A 20,441-nucleotide genomic window follows, 5' to 3' on the forward strand; every position below is an offset into this window, starting at 1 on the left:
GGGTCACCGGGGCCCCACTCTGGAGCCAGGCCTGGAGGGGGGGCATGATGGCGAGCACCTGGTGGCCGGGCTTTTACCCATGGAGCCCGGCCGGGCTCAGCCCGAAGAGGAAACATGGGTCCCCCCTCCCATGGGCCCACCACCCGTGAGAGGGGCCAAAGGGGTCGGGTGCATTGTGTGATGGGTGGCGGCAGAGGGAGGGGACCCTGGCGGTCCGATCCTTGGTTGCAGAAGCTGGCTCTTGGGACGTGGAATGTCACCTCTCTGGTGGGGAAGGAGCCGGAGCCAGTGTGTGAGGTCGAGAGGTTCCGGCTAGAAATAGTCGGTCTCACCTTGACGCATGGCTCTGGTTCTGGAACCAGCCTCCTTGAGAGGGGCTGGACATACTTCCACTCTGGAGTTGCCCAAGGTGAGAGGCGTCGGGCAGGAGTGGGCATACTTGTTGCTCCCCATCTTGGCGCCTGTACGTTGGGGTTTACTCCGGTGAATGAGAGGGTAGCCTCCCTCCGCCTACGGGTGGGGGGACGGGTCCTGACTGTAGTTTGTGCTTACGGGCCGAACGACAGTTCAGATTACCCACCCGTTTTGGAGTCCTTAGAGGGGGTACTGGAGAGTGCTCCTCCTGGGGACTCCCTTGTTCTGCTGGGGGACTTCAACGCTCACGTGGGCAATGACAGTGAGACCTGGAGGGGCGTGGTTGGGAGGAACGGCCCCCCCGATCTGAACTCGAGCGGTGTTCTGTTGTTGGACTTCTGTGCTCGTCATGGATTGTCCATAACGAACACCATGTTCAAGCTTAAGGGTGTCCATATGTGCACTTGGCACCAGGACACCCTAGGCCGCAGTTCGATGATTGACTTTGTCATTGTTTCATCGGATCTGCGGCCGTATGTCTTGGATACTCGGGTGAAGAGAGGTGCGGAGCTGTCCACTGACCACTACCTGGTGGTGAGTTGGCTCCGGTGGTGGGGGAGGAAGCCGATCAGGCTTGGCAGGCCCAAACGTGTTGTGAGGGTCTGCTGGAAACGTCTGGCGGAATCCCCTATGAGACGGAGCTTTAACTCCCATCTCCGGCAAAACTTCGAACACGTCCCGAGGGAGGTGGGGGACATGGAGTCTGAGTGGACCGTGTTCCGTGCCTCCATTGTCGAGGCGGCCGATCGGAGCTGTGGCCGCAAGGTTGTCGGTGCCTGTCGCGGCGGCAACCCTCGAACTCGTTGGTGGACACCTTTGGTGAGGGATGCCGTCAGGCTGAAGAAGGAGTCCTATTGGGCCTTTTTGGCCTGTGGGACTCCGGAAGCAGCTGATGGGTACCGGCAAGCGAAGTGGCATGCGGCTCGGGTGGTTGCTGAGGCAAAAACTCGGGCGTGGGAGGAGTTTGGAGAGGCCATGGAGAAAGACTTCCGTACGGCTTCGAGGCGATTCTGGTCCACCATCCGGCGTCTCGGGGGGGGAAGCAGTACGGCACCAACACTGTTTATAGTGGGGATGGTGTGCTGCTGACCTCTACTCGGGACGTTGTGGGCCGGTGGGCAGAGTACTTTGAAGACCTCCTCAATCCCACCAACATGCCTCCCATTGATGAAACTGAGCCTGGGGACTCTGGGTTGGGCTCTCCAATCTCTGGGGACGAGGTCGCCAAGGTGGTTAAGAAGCTCCTCGGTGGCAAGGCCCCAGCGGTGGATGAGATCCGCCTGGAGTTCCTTAAGGCTCTGGATGTTGTAGGGTTGTGTTGGCTGACGCGACTCTGCAATATTGCATGGACATCGGGGGCAGTTCCCCTGGATTGGCAGACTGGGGTGGTGGTCCCCCTGTTCAAAAAGGGGGACCGGAGGGTGTGCTCTAATTATAGAGGGGTCACACTCTTAAGTCTCCCTGGCAAGGTCTATTCAGGGGTCCTGGAGAGGAGGGTCCGTCGGATAGTCGAACCTCGGATTCAGGAAGAGCAGTGTGGTTTTCGTCCTGGTCGTGGAACACTGGACCAGCTCTACACCCTCGGCAGGGTCCTGGAGGGTGCATGGGAGTTCGCCCAACCAGTCTACATGTGTTTTGTGGACTTGGAGAAGGCGTTCGACCGTGTCCCTCGGGGAGCCCTGTGGGGGGTTCTCCGGGAGTATGGGGTACCGGGCCCTTTGATACGGGCTGTCAGGTCCCTGTATGACCGGTGTCAGAGTCTGGTCCACATTGCCGGCAGTAAGTCGGGCTCATTTCCGGTGAGAGTTGGACTCCGCCAGGGCTGCCCTTTGTCACCGATTCTGTTGATCACTTTCATGGACAGAATTTCTAGGCGCAGCCAAGGTGTTGAGGGGATCCGATTTGGTGGCCTTAGGATCTCATCTCTGCTTTTTGCAGACGATGTGGTCTTTTTGGCTTCATCGGGTCTTGATCTGCAGCTCTCGCTGGAGCGGTTCGCAGCCGAGTGTAAAGCGGCCGGGATGGGGATCAGTGCCTCCAAATCCGAGGCCATGGTCTTGAGCCGGAAAAGGGTAGAGTGCCTTCTCCGGGTCAGGGGGGGTGTCCTGCCCCAAGTGGAGGAGTTCAAGTATCTCGGGATCTTGTTCACGAATGGGGGAAGAAGGGAGCGGGAGATCGACAGGCGGATCGGTGCAGCATCTGCCGTCAAGCGGGCGCTGTATCGGTCGGTCGTGGTGAAGAGAGAGCTGAGCCAAAAAGCGAGGCTCTCGATTTACCGGTCGATCTACGTTCCCATCCTCATCTATGGTCATGAGCTTTGGGTCATGACCGAAAGAACGAGATCGCGGATACAAGCGGCCGAAATGGGTTTTCTCCATAGGGTGGCTGGGCTCTCCCTTAGAGATAGGGTGAGAAGCTCAGTCATCCGGGAGGGACTCAGAGTAGAGCCGCTGCTCCTTCACATTGAGAGGAGCCAGTTGAGGTGGCTCGGGCATCTGGTCAGGATGCCTCCTGGACGCCTCCCTGGTGAGGTGATTCCCCCCGGAAGAGCTAGAAGAAGTGGAGAGGGAAGTCTGGGCCTCCCTTCTGAAGCTGCTACCCCCGCGACCCGACCCCGGATAAGCGGAAGAAGATGGATGGATGGATGGATGGATGGATGGATGGATGGATGGATGGATGGATGGATGGATGGATGGATGGATTGATTTATTTGCTATTGACACAAAACTTTGAGAGAATGAATTTAATCATAGAAGCTGAGGAGTCATAAGACAAGTCAGACATAAAATGTCATTTCCTCTCATGCTATAGCAGTACAGAAATCCCCACTTTTATAAAACGTTTTTATATACAGCACAAAACAATTCAAAAACAATTATTGAAAAGTCCATTTATTTCAGGATCTTTATTACTAAGTGACACACATGTAGATTAATTACACACAGATGAATTAATTATGATTATTTTCCATCTACAGTTAATCAAAACATAACATTCAAAATTAGAATATTACCTTTGACCAATAAAAGAAACATTTTTAATACAGGAATGAAGCCTTAAAAAGAAAAAAGAAAAGTATTTCTGCTAAAAATCTGTTTTTCAAAAGTACATTTAATTTTTTACATTTAAAAAAAAAGAAAAGTATATTTAACTCCTGCTAAAAGGTTGTTTTTAAAAAATACATTTCATCTGACAAATGAGCCTCATCAGAATGCATATTCTAACTTATTGAATATGACTAAATATGCTTGGCAGCAGAGGAGCTTTCCAAAATGGAACAGCCAGAGTTCAGGGAGTCATTAACCTCTTTCACTCATTGGAGTTTTCAGTCTCTGTTGACCTCTAGAACCCGACGGACCCACCGGTGGGTCCGTCGGGTTCTAGAGGAGTGACTGTTCTGGAAGCCAGCCCAGGCCCAACAGGCAGCTGTGACAGCCAGCTGTGATCTTGTGAGCCACAGAGTGGCTCACAAGATCTCTATGACAGAGATCTTGTGGTGGAGGAAGAGAAATATCTGGCAGGACTTAATAGATGTGTGGTGCAGTTGTGCAGAGACAACTACCTCTGCATCAATGTGAAGAAGACCAAGGAGATGATGGTGGATGTTAGAAGGGACAATGATCCTCTCCATCCTCTGTACATCGGGGCATCAGCTGTGGAGGTAGTCTCCAGCTACAGCAACCTATGTGTACATATATCCAGTGACTTCACCTGGAGTGCCAACACTTCCTGGCTGGTCAGCAAGACTTCCTGAGAAGCTTCTATCACGGTGTGGTGGAGTGTTCTCTGCTGTGTACTAATTAGGAGCTTCGTACTAGTATTATACAGATCAGTCACGTAACAAAAGACTATTATTTGTTCCATATCTTAAACTTAATTTTTTTTATTTTTTGCAACTCAGAGAAAATTGTTCCTTTTGAGAGTAAAAATACCCTTTTATTTGAAGTTCTGTGTGCTCTATTAATCCCAGCTATATATAGCTGGGAATAATATATATACACGTATATATATATATATATATATATATATATATATATATATATATATATATATATATATATGGTACATATATATATGGACAAAATGGTAATGGCGAACCAACCAGACATTGTCGTAGTGGATAAACAACAGAGGAAAGCCGTTGTGATAGATGTAGCAATACCAAGCGACTGCAACATCAGGAAAAAGGAGCACGAGAAACTAGAGAAATACCAGGGCCTCAGGGAGGAACTGGAGAGGGCCTGGAAGGTGAAGACCACAGTGGTGCCTGTGGTCATCGGGGCCCTCGGGGCAGTCACCCCCAAACTGGACCAATGGCTACAACAGATCCCAGGAACAACATCAGACATCTCAGTCCAGAAATGTGCAGTCCTTGGCACAGCCAAGATACTGCGCAGAACCCTCAAGCTCCCAGGCCTCTGGTAGAGGACCCGAGCTCAGAGGATAAGAACCACCCGCGGTGGGTGAGAAGGGAATTTTTTATAGATAGATAGATAGATAGATAGATAGATAGATAGATAGATAGATAGATAGATAGATAGATAGATAGATAGATAGATAGATAGATAGATAGATAGATAGATAGATAGATAGATAGATAGATAGATAGATAGATAGATAGATAGATAGATAATTTCTTAATCTGGAACCTGAGTCCAAATTTCGTACCACAAATAAGTCAAGCTGGTATGACAATAAAGAAATCCCAGTTGGCAAGAAATAAAAAAGTGGGAGATGAGATTAACTGAATTCAAAATCAAAGTGGTCAAGAGATACTGAGAGAAGAAGATAAGTGGGGAAACCACTACCAGATACAATCCAGTTACGTTCTTTGCTGTTTGAGGCACAGTCTGGATTTTCCATTTCAGCTGAACCACAAACTGTTGTAGGTAACCTAGAATAAGTGGAAAGGAAATCTACTTCTTAGAAGAAAAGTTAAAGGAACATGGTACAAAAAATATACAAAAACTGTTAACTGTTTTGTGCCAGACTAAATTATAGAAGTGCTGATGGTGAGTAGAAATGTCAGAGGCAGTTCCTTGCTGAATCTTGGGATGAGAGTGGAAGGAGGAAGGAGCTGACTGGGAGGGAAGTATACAAGGGCTCTGTTTGAACAGCTGCACTGCTCCTCTTCAAGTCATACTTCACTCCTCTCTTCAGTAGATTTCTTCCTGTTACTAACTTATTTCAACCTGCGCATTTTTGCCTATCTGTTTAAAATTGACATCTGCACAGTGACAAAGATGAGCAGAAAATAATAAAGATCATACATTAAATATTATTGCAGATACTTGACTCAGAACAGTTTGTTTTGGAAATCTAATATAATGCAGACGATGAAAAGTTGTTGTCATAATAGAAAATTATAATAAAGTAGATTTGAATGAGTTTTCTTTAAGAAAATAAATTGTCTACATTTAAAATGAAATCAACTCAGAACCAGGGCCGTGCAGAGACCTTCGGAGGGGCAGAGGCTCGAAGTTAAAAAGGGGCACTCTGAACAAGATCTTAAAACACCATAAAACAACATAGCAACAACTCATATTAATGAAGAATCTAATATTTAATTGGATCTTACTATATAATTGTCATCATGTGGGGACAATGAAAACCAAATATAGTGTATAGGTGCTTTTCCACTAGCCCGCCTCTAACCAGTATGGTCTCGATCTGCCTCGGCCAGATTCGTTTTCCATTAGCAAATCTGGCGCAGCTCAGCCCGGCTGATCAGTACCTGCTTACTAGCATAACCGATCAAGGTACTTCACCGAAACCATTTGATTGACAGCTCACAGCATTCATTGACTGGCTCGTTATTTAGGTCACCGAAAGCTCAAAAACAACCTTAAAGTTTAGCTGTGGACCACAGATATGTCGTCTGCTATCAGAGAGCTGTTCAGTATGGAGAAACAGATTGATTATGAGTTCAATCACAATCAGTGCCAGGAACACATGCGGTACGTTTTGCAGCTGAATGATCTAGCAGCGCTGCTAGCAGCTCGTTGCTCTTAACAGAGCAGCCAAGGATCAGGTATTAGAAAACCTAAAGACTTTCCTGTCTCAGAAGAGGCTCTGGCTCCACCAGATCACCAACCAGTTCTGAGGATGAACCTCCACATCGTCTTCATGCTGTAAGTCTTTTTTTTTTTCTTACTGAGCAGCTAGCTACAGTTTTAACAGCAAACACTAAGTGCTTAATAAACATGATTTGACTTAAAAAAGTAATTGGACAGAATTTATTCCCCTTGTTAATCTACCATTTTATTTCATGCATTTTATTCATTGTTAGCTTTCAGGGCCCTGTGATGGACTGGTGACCTGTCCAAGGTGAACCCTGCCTCTCATTTTTTGACTGCTGGAGATGGGCACCACTAGCCCCCCTCACCACCTTGCAAGGATCAACGTGTTCAGATCATGGATGGAAAGATTTTAAGGTAGTTTGTCTCCCTTAAGTCCACACTTAAAACAACTTCATAGTTAATGCCAACATCAACTGATTCTATAATATTGCTGACTATTTTTTCTACTTCTGACATAAACAGGCAAAGAAGACACTCAGAAATGTCTTTCCACCCCAGGCATCCAGTCCCAATCATCATCAGTTCTGATGTCACATACATAGCGAGTCCACAACGCTATGCTAAAATTGTAAGTCTTACTTTTTTCTTTGCCGTTTTTCTGCACTCTTTAAAATACAACTACTTTCTCTGTTTAATTGCTCTATTGTTCTCTTTTGTAGGTTTCTGTAAAGTGTAGTCGTGCAGTGAATAGGAATGTTCTGTCGTTGATCTTCACTGTTCTTAGGAAGGAGAAATTTCAGTTTGTCTGGAGTAATTCTGGAATACTGAATTAAAACAACACTCTGTCCTTGGTGAAATATTTTTCACATGTGCTCTAAAGTGTACCTCTTGTTTTATTGTGCTAATTTTCATAAGTATGTTGTCTGTAAACTTTGAATGTGTTGACAATTTGTACAATTCTAAGATTCAATTCAAGTATTGGCAATGTCCTCTTGAAAAATGTGGGTAAGACTTTATTTGATGGGGTGTGCATGAGACTGACATGAAACTGTCATAAACATGATATAGGAACATACTAACAGGTGTCATGAAGTGTCATTCAGTAAATAAGGACACTTTTAATGAGAAGTTGCTTTAAAAGTTGGATGACAGGTGTTATGTTTATGACAGTGTCATGTCAGTCACACACCCCATCAAATAAAGTGTTACCAAAATGGTAATATATTGAAAGCACAATGTAATTAGTTTCACCTGTAAAGTGTGTTGTAATTGATCTTTCTGTGTTGTGGTAGTCTGATGTGTTTGCAGTACTGTAGTGTGTATGAAGCATGTAATGTACAAAGTGGCAAAGCAGAATAATAAGACATTAAGTAACTAAAAAGTGTACTCCATTAGCAATTATAATAAACCAAAAGTGTTATTGTAGCATACTGTAATCACACTACTAATATATAAAATATGTAATGCCAATATACTTAAAATACATTCTAAGTATAATTTAAATTTAATTCAATCACAAAAATAGTACACTCAAAATATAGCAATCAAACATGTTTATATTACCTAAAAAGCAATATACGTAAAGTATACTAAGCGTAACTTAAGTTGTCAAAAAAAGTATAGTGAAGTACACTTAGTACACTTTAAATTATGCTTTAATACAATTTAAATACTATTAAAGACACTGAGTACAAAATTAGTTGTTCCAAAATGTCACACTTCAAGTTAACTAATCCTAAGTGAACTTGAAGTATACTCATGATTAGTCTGACTTAAAGTATGCTCAAGTATTTTAAATTTAACATACTTAGTATATACATTTTTTCACCAGGGGAGTCTTTATCATTATGTTTGAAAATGAAATATCTTGCTTTATTTGAGATCAGAACTACAACCTCAAGGTTCTTCTTTGCTGAATGTTGCTGCAGATATCAGCGGAGAATTGAACACAGCTGCTGCGCGGTCAAGACCCGCCCACAACAACGAGGAACAGATAAATGCTCACTAATGCTCATTACCTGAGGCGGACCGCGACCATACCAGTTTAGAGGCGGGCTAGTGGAAAAGTGCCTTATGTTTTCCCTGATAGGTATAATGTTGCTGTTTCTGCTGCTGACAGTGCTGGAGGGCCGTGTGGATCTGAGACTAGTTTTTAAACAAACTGTAGGAGAGAAGGTCACTGGTTATGAAGTATGTTATAAAATAAGCAAATTTGCTGCTATTTTACTAAATCAAACCCAAATAATATCTGACTGATTACCTCCATAGCAACTTGGCTGCAGACTGCTCTAAAGATCAAGAAAGCTCAGAGGGGTTAACTCTACGTAATTTTTTATGTTACCATCTCTGAGAACTAGAATTGTAAGACAGAGATATCAACGCAAATAAAACTCAGTAGCTGCTGTTGGGGCCCCTCCAGACATTCAGGGGGCCCTATAAATGCCTGAATTGTAACACAGACCATAGATCTAACCCTATAGCATTCATTTATTGAGAATGACAATGTTTTTAAATTGGATTTAATGCATTCAACAGAGATAAAATAAAATATAAATGGTACATTTAGTATTTAATTAAGAAGTTTTCTTTGTAAAATGCAAAGAATCATCTTGATAGTTTGATTGTTGTGTTACCATGGCTACAATCTGATGCTATCAGTAGTCTTTCTGTTTGACATGGGTTTGTTCACAAATACATCACAGCAAATAATAACCAATAATCAGTGATTGATTTTAAACTCAGCCAATTAACGTGGGCTACCTCTCGCTAACTTCACTAAATCTATATTTAAACACTGTTAGAAATGCTGAGGTTCTTAGTAGGAGGGGGCCGGTGGGCTAAATCGTGATTCTGCCTGAAGCCCCATATTACCTTTGTCCATCCCTGCATGAAGAGAGAGCCGCTGCACATCTCTCTGATGGAATCTCTCAGTAGCCCCTATGCCAGTCCACCCCTGTTTTTAGGACATCGTGATTTATTTAATTGTGGCATGTTTGACTTTATGCTGTGGTCCAAATTATTGGTAGAGTATTTTCGCTAATGGTTATGTAGTGATATCTTGTGAACTCCCAATGCTATGGGCGGAATCTGCCTTTAACAGTTGAGGTTCTGCAGTAACTTCTATTCACAACCGCTCACCTCCAGCCCAGATCCCATCAGCAGCGGTGTGAACCACCTGGTAGAAATGTTAAGGTGAAGCAGAGAGCGAAAAGTGAGCAGGTGGTACCAGGGCTCTGAGGTGTGTCGCAGTGACAGTCTGGTACTGTTTCTAGCAGGATCTGATTTTGACCCATAGCAGTGAGGCCGACTCAGGCTGCCTGTAGCGAAATGGGCATTTAGTCCAGCACAGGAGCAGCCTGATAAAATTAACATCAAAGGTTTTTTCTGCAGCCGGAAGCATTTCTGTGTTTGGGGGCGGATTTTTTCAGCTATTGCGTGGACAATTACAAAAAATAAACTGTTTTTCTAACTTCAACATCAGTTGAAGTCAGTTTATTCACAAACAAATGTATGTCGGAAAAAATATTCATGGTAACATGGAGGCAGAGGAACTGAGAATCCATTCAGTCATTATTAAACCGAGGGCAGCCCGACTCATTAATTTTGATAAATTGTTATATTTAGCAAAGAGCTCACAAGCAGGCATAAAAAATATCCCCCACCCCCACCTCCACGTGCCTGCTCAGAACTACCATATTCTTTGCATCAATTTATTTAAATCTGTGGCACAACAATGGAAATTATGGCATTTTAATATTTCTAATTCTTGTGGATATAAAAGTTTCAGTTAAAAAGGGAAACATGCAACATCTAAAATTAAACTTGGCATTTCTGAACTACACAAGCTTTAGTGCTGGTTGTTGTTCCCAAACATGCAACTGTTCACTCCAAATAAAATATAAAATCTTTTTTTCTATTTGCCCTTCAACTGAACCACAGTTCACATAAGTAATGAGTAATTCATTTGCCTTTGGTAGATTTCCAACTGACATGAAACAGCCTAAGCTGAGTTTTTTTGCTCAAAAGACCCTAAAAGGATTCTTCTAAACATTTTCTCAAATTAAAAACAAACTACAAAAAAAATCACTGATTTTTTTGTAGTTGCAATGATGCGCATTGGAGATGCTGTTGTGCTCTTGTGGGTCAGGTAAAGTGGATTAGAGAACTGCCCTAACCTTCTGTCCATCTGAAGGACAGGTAAGCTGTTCATGTCCATTAGGGCCACCAAATTTCTTGATGTGGGCATAAACTTCAGCTTGTCTTTGTGACACATCAATGTGGATGAAAGATCACAATGCGTTCGACTTCTTCTGTCACAAAAATGAAAAATACTTTGCATTGTTGTGAAGTAATGCTGAATGTAATAAAACATTGTTGATTGCTTATTCAGACAGTCCCCAGAAGCAGCTCATTTAAAAAAAAATTATATATATATATATACACTGCCTGGCCAAAATAAAAGTCACCACCAAAAAATGGTCACACTCTCTAATATTTTGTTGGACCGCCTTTAGCTTTGATTACAGCCCACATTCGCTGTGGCATTGTTTCAATAAGCTTCTGCAGTGTCACAAGATTTATTTCCATCCAGTGTTGCATTAATCTTTCACCAAGATCTTGTATTGATGATGGGAGAGTCTGACCACTGCGCAAAGCCTTCTCCAGCACATCCCAAAGATTCTCAATGGGGTTAAGGTCTGGACTCTGTGGTGGCTAATCCATGTGTGAAAAAGATGTCTCATGCTCCCTGAACCACTCTTTCACAATGTGAGCCCGATGAATCCTGGCATTGTCATCTTGGAATATGCCCGTTCCATTTGGGAAGACAAAATCCATTGATGGAATAACCTGGTCATTCAGTATATTCAGGTAGTCAGCTGACCTCATTCTTTGGGCACACAATGTTGCTGAACCTAGACCTGACCAACTGCAGCAACCCCAGATCATAGCACTGCCCCCACAGGCTTGTACAGTAGGCACTAGGCATGATGGGTGCATCACTTCACCTGCCTCTCTTCTTACCCTGATGCGCCCATCACTCTGGAACAGGGTAAATCTGGACTCATCAGACCACATGACGCTCTTCCATTCCTCCAGAGTCCAATCTTTATGCTCCCTAGCAAACTGAAGCCTTTTTTTCTGGTTAGCCTTACTGATTAGAGGTTTTCTTACGGCTACACAGCTGTTCAATCCCAACCTCTTGAGTTCCCTTCGCATTGTGCGTGTGGAAATGCTTTTGTGTTCACAATTAAACAGACTCCTGAGTTCTGCTGTTGTTTTTCTTCGATTTGATTTGACCAAACGTTTAAGTAATCACCGAAAACGATCATTCAGGATTTTTTTCCGACCACATTTCTTCCTGGAAGACGATGGTTCCCCACCATCCTTCCAGTTTTTAATGATGCGTTGGACAGTTCTTAACCCAATTCTAGTAGTTTCTGCAATCTCCTTAGATGTTTTCTCTGCTTGATGCATGCCAATGATTTGACCCTTCTTAAACAGACTAACGTCTTTTCCACGACCACAGGATGTGTCTTTTGCCATGATTGTTTAAGAAATGAGGAGTTACTCATTGCATCAGCTGGGGTTAAATAACTTGTTGCCAGCTGAAAGATAATCGCCTATGCAGTACTTATCCAATAGGAGGCTTGTACCTATTTGCTTAGTTAAATCCAGGTGGCGACTTTTCTTTTGGCCAGGCAGTGTATATAAAGCACTGTTGCCTTGCAGCAAGAAAGTCCTGGGTTCGATTCCCGGCTCGCGGTCTTTCTGCACAGAGTTTCCATGTTCTGACGGCAGCTTTCAATTTGCTGTATGATAAGCAATCTTTAACAGATCATGAGGTCTGTTATCATGAGATCATGAGATCATGAGGCTCTACATTGTAGAAGTACAGCCAACACATCCTACGGCCGTTGCAATTTGCTTAAAAACTCCAAAATGACTTTTATCTTCCATTTCACAGAACACTGGAACAAACGAGATGTGCTTACAGGCATTAAATATGCCCTCTCAGTAGCACCTGCAGCTGTATGCACTGTGCTTACCTCAAGGTTTTCCTTAAAGTAAAAAAAATATTTTAGTTATCGGAGTTTTTTTATCATTTAATCCTATTCACTATTAACAAAATTGCAGGAAAAACAAAGTTGTTTTGTGTCAAAACATCTTGTATATAGCCCATATCTGTGTGAGTCTGTGGGGGTGGATACATGTCTGTCCTAAACCTAAATGTTATTGGTCAGTTTATATTTGTTTATTTGGCGGTTTGGCATTTTTTGCAAGCTAAATGTTACTATGCAGTGAAGCTAGCTAAAACTGAATAAGCTGCATTTTAACCCTTCCGTAGTTCTAAGCGGGGTTCAGTAGACCCTGCCTGAGCTTTTCACTCTGTGTCCAGTTCTGTTGGGGTTGACTGGTTTAACAACTTTTTTTGTGGTTTCGTGAACCGAAGAGCTGACGAGTTACCCGGTTGGCCGACTGTGACATCTGCCGCGCTCTTCCTGAGTGTCGTGCTAGATTGCGTGAGGGTTAAACAGTTAAGCCTCCGCTAAATCTAGTCAAACCTTTGCCAAAAAGAGGATAAATGAAGCAAACATTGTTTCACCTCTTCCTCTGGAAGTCTCAGACACACCACCTGAACGTGGGAATCTCCGTCCTCTACCTCCCGTGGATCATATTGGGTAGGATTTGCTTTCCTGTCTTTATTATTTAGTATAATTTGTAAAAAATAAAAAGTAAGCTATGCATGTGTGTATGAGAGTGTGTTGCATTATACGTGTTGGTCTTTGTGTGGATCAGATCCACTGTTTTTGTGAGCTATGCACACATGTGATCTGTATTTGTGTGTGTTAGGTTAGTAGTAATTCTGTGTAACACACACGATGCACATAGGAGATGTGGTTGTGCTCTTGTGGGTCAGGTACAGTGATTTTGTGCGCACCCTCTGATGATGTCCTGCAGGCATCTCTGCCCTTTAAGGTGGCCAAACTGTTATCAGATGGAAGAAAAACTGAGTATTTACTCAGATCTAGTTAAAGTTTTATAGTTGTTTCAGCTACAACTCTTCAAATCTGTATTGCCCACTCTCTTTCTTCCTTCTCCTACTGCAATCAGGCAAGCCTCAGCTTTAACTTTGCATTTAACCAAGAACACCCTGACAACTTCACAGAGAATGGATTGTGATGTGGCAGAGTAACAGGTTTACCCTTCTCACTCACATTCCTGGGAAGAGTTGTACTCTCAGCTACAGGTTTATCTGCCCTACCCGAGGCAGACACAAAGGGACCCCCCACCTCTGCATCAACCATAGATCGCTCCCCAACATCATACCTGATGTTGGGGAGCGAGTTCTTTTTATACCTAAAAAGAACTTAGGGGAATTAAATAAATGCTCAGCAACAATAGTTCTGAGCTCTTAGACATTAAACTTGTGGTTGGAACACAATAATGTTGCTCTATCACTCATGTATTTTCCTGCATTTATCCAGTCTGCTCACAAAACATTCTGTCAGACTCATTCAGTCAAAATGATAACATGTTTGCCTGAACCAGAAAACAGTGGGTTTTCAAAACCCCAATAACTAAGATTCAACAATGTCATGGGTCAGCCAAAATGAAAAAAAGAAGGAAAACCACAAAGCCACAATCACCACAATCCGCACATAGGACCATCAGATTCTCTATGCTACCACACCAACAATCCCCTTACCTCACAAAACAAAAAGAAACAAAGCCATCACAAAACAAAACTTCAGTTAAAACAAGCCCATGTGTGTTACATCCTCACATGGTGTCTGAGGATGTAACAAACACAACATGGTGCGCTAAATAATAAAACATAATTTAACGAAGATTTGAGGCAGATAAACTTTCCTCAAGGAATTTTAATAATCGAGGTACTCGAATCATTTGAAGAATCGTTGCAGCCCTACAAAATACCGAATGTATCTGGAGGAAATATGTGTTATGTAATGCCTCAGTGTGTGTGTGTGTATTAATTAGCATTGAAGCTAAAGTGGGAACACGCACCAGTGTGTCATTAGGTCCACGTTAATCTACACTACATATCAAGTGACTGTACAGATTATTTATTTACCAGGCACAAAATCAGTGCTGTGGATGAGGGGAGGCAATGTAACTCTTAAATATATATTTTCTCCCTTCTAGATGCAAAATAAAAAACCAAGATAGTAGATCACAGGCCGAGGTAGGATATTCACATAATTTCTGAGGTTGATTAATTGATTTCCGTTTTTATTTGTTCTACACATTACTGATGTAACTGTTGGTTGACGATGACATACACTGCTGTATTCTTCATGTATCAATTTATATTTTCCAGGATTCAAGATTCAAGGATTCAATAATTGTTATTGTCATACCACCGCTAGCTCCACCACACAGAAAAATAAATAAATAAACAATAAAGTAATTTAAGTGATATATATAAAGTTATGTATCTGTGTAAATAATCTATAGGTGGAAGCTGCATTTGGTGCAGCCTGAGTTCAGGAGTCTGACAGCTGAAGGGAAGAAACTGTTCCTCAGCCTGCTGGTCTTGCTCTGGATGCTCCAGATTTGATGTCTTTTATGGCAGTAAGTACATATACATATATATATGCACATATACAGTATATAAGCTGTAACTTACTGTTACACTGAATGAATAATACAGCTAAAAAGATGTTGGCAATATAAATGTGATCAGTGATCAATGCAACTGTAATTACATTTTTAGAATACCTGTACATGCAGCTTTAATTATTTTAGGGGTTTTTTTTCTGAACATCTGATGGGGAAAAAAAGTACATTTTGATAACTATCACACAATCTACTCACCTCACTCTGAACCATTGAAACTGAATAAATTAGTCAGAGTGATTAATGTCTGCCTGCAAACATGCTGAAGTGGGTCCCCAGAGAATATCCTGGCCTTTCTCTGACTTCTTGAGCTTTGGCTGAGCAAACAGTGCAGCCCTACTCAATGAAGCTTGCTTTTATTTCCTTTGCCGCATTCACAATCATCTTTTGATTACTCCGACTAATTAAAACCCCAACAAGCTGCCACTCGACACTCCCACCATCCTAGCCAGCCTCTTCCATTAGATCATCCAGCTCCCTCAAGAGGGAGAACAAACAAGAGAACAGTGAAGGAACACACACAGTCTGTTTACGACTTCATCTTTTCTCCAGCCGTCTTATTCCTTTTAATCCTGTACTTCTTTATGCTTTTGTAAGATGTTTGAGCAATGTGGAGACATGGGGTGCAAGGACAGGGGTCAAAGCTTCTCCAAAGAGGTGGCCCTAACATAGCATGGCTGAAGTGAACACAACAACCCTTTATCGTGAATTTTGGAATAAGTCGCATGTCACTCTGAAAGCTGCCTCACACAAGATTTTAAAACAAATAACACAAATCGTCAACCACACTGGAACGCTGTCAAAGACCAAAGTCCTGCTGGCTGCCATAGAAACTACCTTGTTTAGGAGACCCCAAATTCTATTTAGAGCTAACAGTAAAATCCATCCATCCAGCCATCCATTGTCTATACCACTTGTCTCTGCATGGGGACTGGTGCTTAGCTTCAGCAGTCACTGGTCGAAAGGGGAAGAGAGGGAGGTGTACACCCTGGAAAGAAGGCTGCCAGATCAATACAGTACAATGTAAAATATATTAGTATCTTTTGATGTTGGTGTGACTCAGCATTGTACACCTCACACACACACACACTGTACGTCTTTCTATATACACAAGGACATTGGATTGACTTCCGTCAATTCACACTTTAGTCCTAAACTTAACTCCTAACCCAAAATCAGCATTTCGTCTTACGGGCCCCACAAGGGGCAGTTGGTCTCCACAACGTAGTATGTGTTAGGAATATCGTTTTTACATACTGTAGACTGTACACACACGCACAAGCGCACGCCCATGCACAGCAAAATCAAAAGTGTTAGATTTCCAGTGTTGGTGTTGTATGTTAAAAACACCAACACTGGTGTTACAATTAACACTGTAAAAAAACAGTGCTAATTCAACACTTGTTTAGTCTAATTCAACGATAGGAGTGTTAGTTTCCCTAAGGAGTTGGTGTTATTTCAGAGAGTTAAATTTAAGCAACTCTGTCTGGCGATAATTTTGAAATCAACACCAGACAGAGTTTTTTTTTTGTTTTTTTCTAACCAGACAGAGTTGCTCCCACAATTGTAATGTATCTGTGACGTCATGTGTTTGTCCGAGGAGCAGGGACAGTAGTATGGCGCCTGTCTGGAGCTTATTGTAACAAGGTAAGTTCCATGTTAAGATTATTGTGTTTTTCATCATTTTTTACGGATGCACTAATTTTCCATTTGTGCAAGAGTATCAATTCATATACATAGTTCGCTTAAAGTAAGTTTATTTATTTGGATATCACGGTATATATGGCTGTTTAGTACAGGGTTGCTCAAGTTCAGTCCTGGAGAGCTACCATCCTGCAACTTTCAGATGCTTCCCTGCTCCAGCACACCAGAATCAAATGAACGGCTCCTTAGCAGGTCTGTTCAGAGCTGATCCCGGTCTGTTGGAGTAAGGATGCACCTAAACGTTGCAAGACAGTATCTCTCGAGTACTGGACTTAAGCACCCTTGGTTTAGTATTTTTCTAAGCAGCATTTTTGTTATGATTTTTGTAAACTTGTGTTGGGATTTTTGTAGATTTAAGTGGTATCTAATGTTTTTTAAAGTGAATTTGGGGATTCTTGACTGCCAGTAGTATTTTCTTAAAAGGTTTTATTAGCTTTAGTGGCCTTTATTTGATGGTGAATTGACAGGGAAATGGGTAATGAGAGAACGGGGAAAACATGCGGCAAAGGTCGCCAGGCTGGGAAGTGAACCTGCAACAGTCAAGTCGAGGACAAAGGCCTCCATATGTGGGTTGTGCTTTTAACCCCTGCACCACCACGGCAACTTAGGGCAACTCGCTATGCTGCAGTTTCTTTTTAAATGTGAATGAGACATTTCATCGTTTGGTGATCCTGAATAAACCAATAACGATGATACAGTTTCACTCAGCGCACTCAGCGAGGAAAATAATGCGGGAGGAAATCCACTTCTACGGGAACAGGCTGAGAACAGAGGCAGCAATTCGGCACAAGGTAAGTCAATGGCGGTGTGCGTGTGTGTGTGGGGGGTGCGTGGGCGTGTGTGTGTGTTGATGTATGTGTTTGTATACCGAGTGTTAAATTATTTTTAGGCAACTCTTTAGGTTTTTTTTAATATTACAATTATATAACATACACTTAACATGCGGGGCGCCCCTCCAATGCCGAGCAAGGTAATTTAAGAACAGCCGAGTTTCTGGCTACTAGGCTACTTGTTGATGGGATACTCTGAGTTTTTTTGAGAACCCTGAAGGCATCTGTTTTTTGAAATATATGTACGATTGGCTGGAAATATCAGCCAATCATGCTTTTCTAAATGTGAGCTGTGAGTGATGAGTTTGTCTCAGAACAACGGCCATTATTGGCTGAACAGTCTGCTATGTCCACCACATGAGTGAGGAAAACAAAAAATGAAGAACACATTGGCCGAACGAACTGTGGGGATGCAGATGAATCCATTCTGTACTGACTAAACAAGGCTGTGAGTGATTGTTGGACGCTATTCAATACTAGATTGGCTATTCAATACTAGATTGGCTATTCAATACTAGCATCAATAGACTTGTTATTTTGGTTATGACGGGTGTACGATAATTTCCCTCAAAATACAATAATTTTATGTCTCTGGTACTATAATCCTACATTTCCCACCCGGGACCACTGCTGTGCTCCAGAGAGTAACTCATTCTTAGATAAACATAGATGTAGGCTGTATGCCTAAGTTATGAATGGTAAACAACTATTTTCAGGAGTGGTTGAAACACAGGAATGAATAAATTTGGAACACAAACAATGGAACATGTTATTTAACCATGTTTCTGACAGAAACATGGTTGAATAATAATAATGAATCGATCGTACTAATTGAATCTGCGCCTCCTAACTACAATTTCTTCAGTGAGAATAGAGAACACAAAAAAGGAGGAGGCGTGGCTTCAATATTTAAGAATACCATAAATTGTAGTAAAATCTCTTTGGGTCACTTCACCTCTTTTGCGTATCTTGGAATTGAGGTTAAAGGCCACAAACAAACTTTTACAGTAACTCTATACAAAACTCCAACTTTTGTGGAAAATTTCTTTACCGACTTGAATGAACTTCTATCTCTCATATGTATTGATTATGATTGTTTATTAATTGTCGGTGATTTCAACATTCATGTTGACAACCCCCAAGACAGAGGGTCAAAAAAGCTCACTAATATTTTAGAGACTTTTGGTCTAACACAACATGTCAAACAAGCAACACACACTCAAGGACACACACTGGACCTGGTTATCAGTAAAGGTGTGAATATTTCCAATGTCTCTGTAACTGATGTCGCCCTGTCGGATCACTTCGCTGTTATCTTTGAAAGTTCTTTATCTTTTAACCCACTTATACAAACAGCAACCATCACAAAACGTTCTCTCACTGAAAACACAGCAGAAACTTTTAATCAAATCTACTCTTCTTCCCAGAGGTGTGACCAAGTCACTGTGTTGCAAGTCTCAAGTAAGTCTCAAGTCTCTGTCCTCAAGTCCGAGTCAAGTCTCAAGTAAAGACAGGCAAAAGTCGAGTCAAGTCTCAAGTCAGGAACCTTTAATTTCAAGTCATTTCGAGTCGTTTTTATTTTATTTTATTTTTTTATAATTTGCAATTATACATAAAATTCAAATAATAGACCATTTGTTCTTTTTAAAATATGTATTTGAGGTTCATTTGTGATCCTCTTATTCATCTGGTATTCTTCAAATCTGTCAGAAGTAAACAGATGTCAGAAAATAAATTACAGCCATTCATGAATTACATTTGACTTCAGTTTACTCCTTCTATTCATAAATAAACATCAACACTACAACAATCATAGTTTTCAAAAAATGAAATAAGTATAAATGAAGTTATCACAAGTAAACTCAGGAAGGTCTGGTGCATTTATTTTTCTGCTTTTATTTCTAAGTATGTTAGTTTCAGTCCTCCGTAAATATGGGACAGATATTCTAAACACAAAATTTATTTGGGACAGTCACTGTATTTGGTCTTTTTTTTTTTTCCCAGCAAAGCTATACTACTTGGAAATGGGTTCTGTGCGACATGTGACAGTCACGCCGGTCATTAAGTCAAAAACAGTTGACTTAATGCACTGACTGCAGTAAACAATATATTGTCAATATAATTTCCCAACGTAGATGTCTTCAAATACACCAACCATCCTTAGATGATACTAGACCCGGCTCATCATCATGATGGGACAGAGAGATTCTGTTCCCTGTGTTCAGGTCCAGAATCTGCTTTCTGTTCCGGAGCCCCGCTCACTATCCACCGGCTTCCTGAGCTAACACGGTGCACATTATTTGTGGAGGCATTTGAAGGACCGGATTTATGGTAAATCATCACCAATTTAACCCGGAGTACACATGCTAACACGAAGTTAGCTAAAGTCAACTATCTTACAGCAAAAGAAAAGTGCCACCTACCGATCTTTGTGAAGCTTCAAATGCCGGACAAAGTTGGACGTCGTGGCATCTCCATCCGATATTCTCTTCTTGCATGTTTTACAAGTTGCAGTTCGTTTTTTAGTCGAAAGTTCATAACCTACGTAGCCAAAAGAAATTACTCGCGGAAGCATATTCGAGCGGTTATTTCGTATTTCGTTCCCTGAGCTCTGTAGCTTTGCCGCGTTTTTTTAAACGTCCAAATCCTGTTAATTTGATTGGTTGTGCTGCAGCTACGTACACATACATACATAAGGAGAGAGGAAAAACATAGTGACGGTCTGCTATGTTTTTAACCCTTAACCCTTTTTTAACCCTTAACCCTTAACCCTTAACGGATACCCTCCATTAATTAATGACGCCACTTTATAAATAATGTGTTTTAAATTTTA

The 20,441-nt window shown here is 42.0% G+C and overlaps 1 protein-coding gene and 1 long non-coding RNA gene across 4 annotated transcripts in view; one reads left to right on the top strand and one right to left on the bottom strand.

The window, feature by feature from the left end:
* Window positions 1–20,441, bottom strand: part of LOC116723832 (LIM homeobox transcription factor 1-beta-like) — a 54,376-nt gene that overhangs the window by 11,790 nt on the left and 22,145 nt on the right. The gene's annotated exons all lie outside the window — the stretch shown is intronic.
* Window positions 6,711–7,459, top strand: LOC116723848 (uncharacterized). The gene is made up of 3 exons (XR_004340049.1): window positions 6,711–6,848; window positions 6,957–7,062; window positions 7,154–7,459. It is a non-coding gene; the product is annotated as an uncharacterized LOC116723848 (long non-coding RNA).

Source organism: Xiphophorus hellerii, chromosome 8 (genome assembly GCF_003331165.1).
Source record: "Xiphophorus hellerii strain 12219 chromosome 8, Xiphophorus_hellerii-4.1, whole genome shotgun sequence".
NCBI lineage: Eukaryota > Metazoa > Chordata > Actinopteri > Cyprinodontiformes > Poeciliidae > Xiphophorus > Xiphophorus hellerii.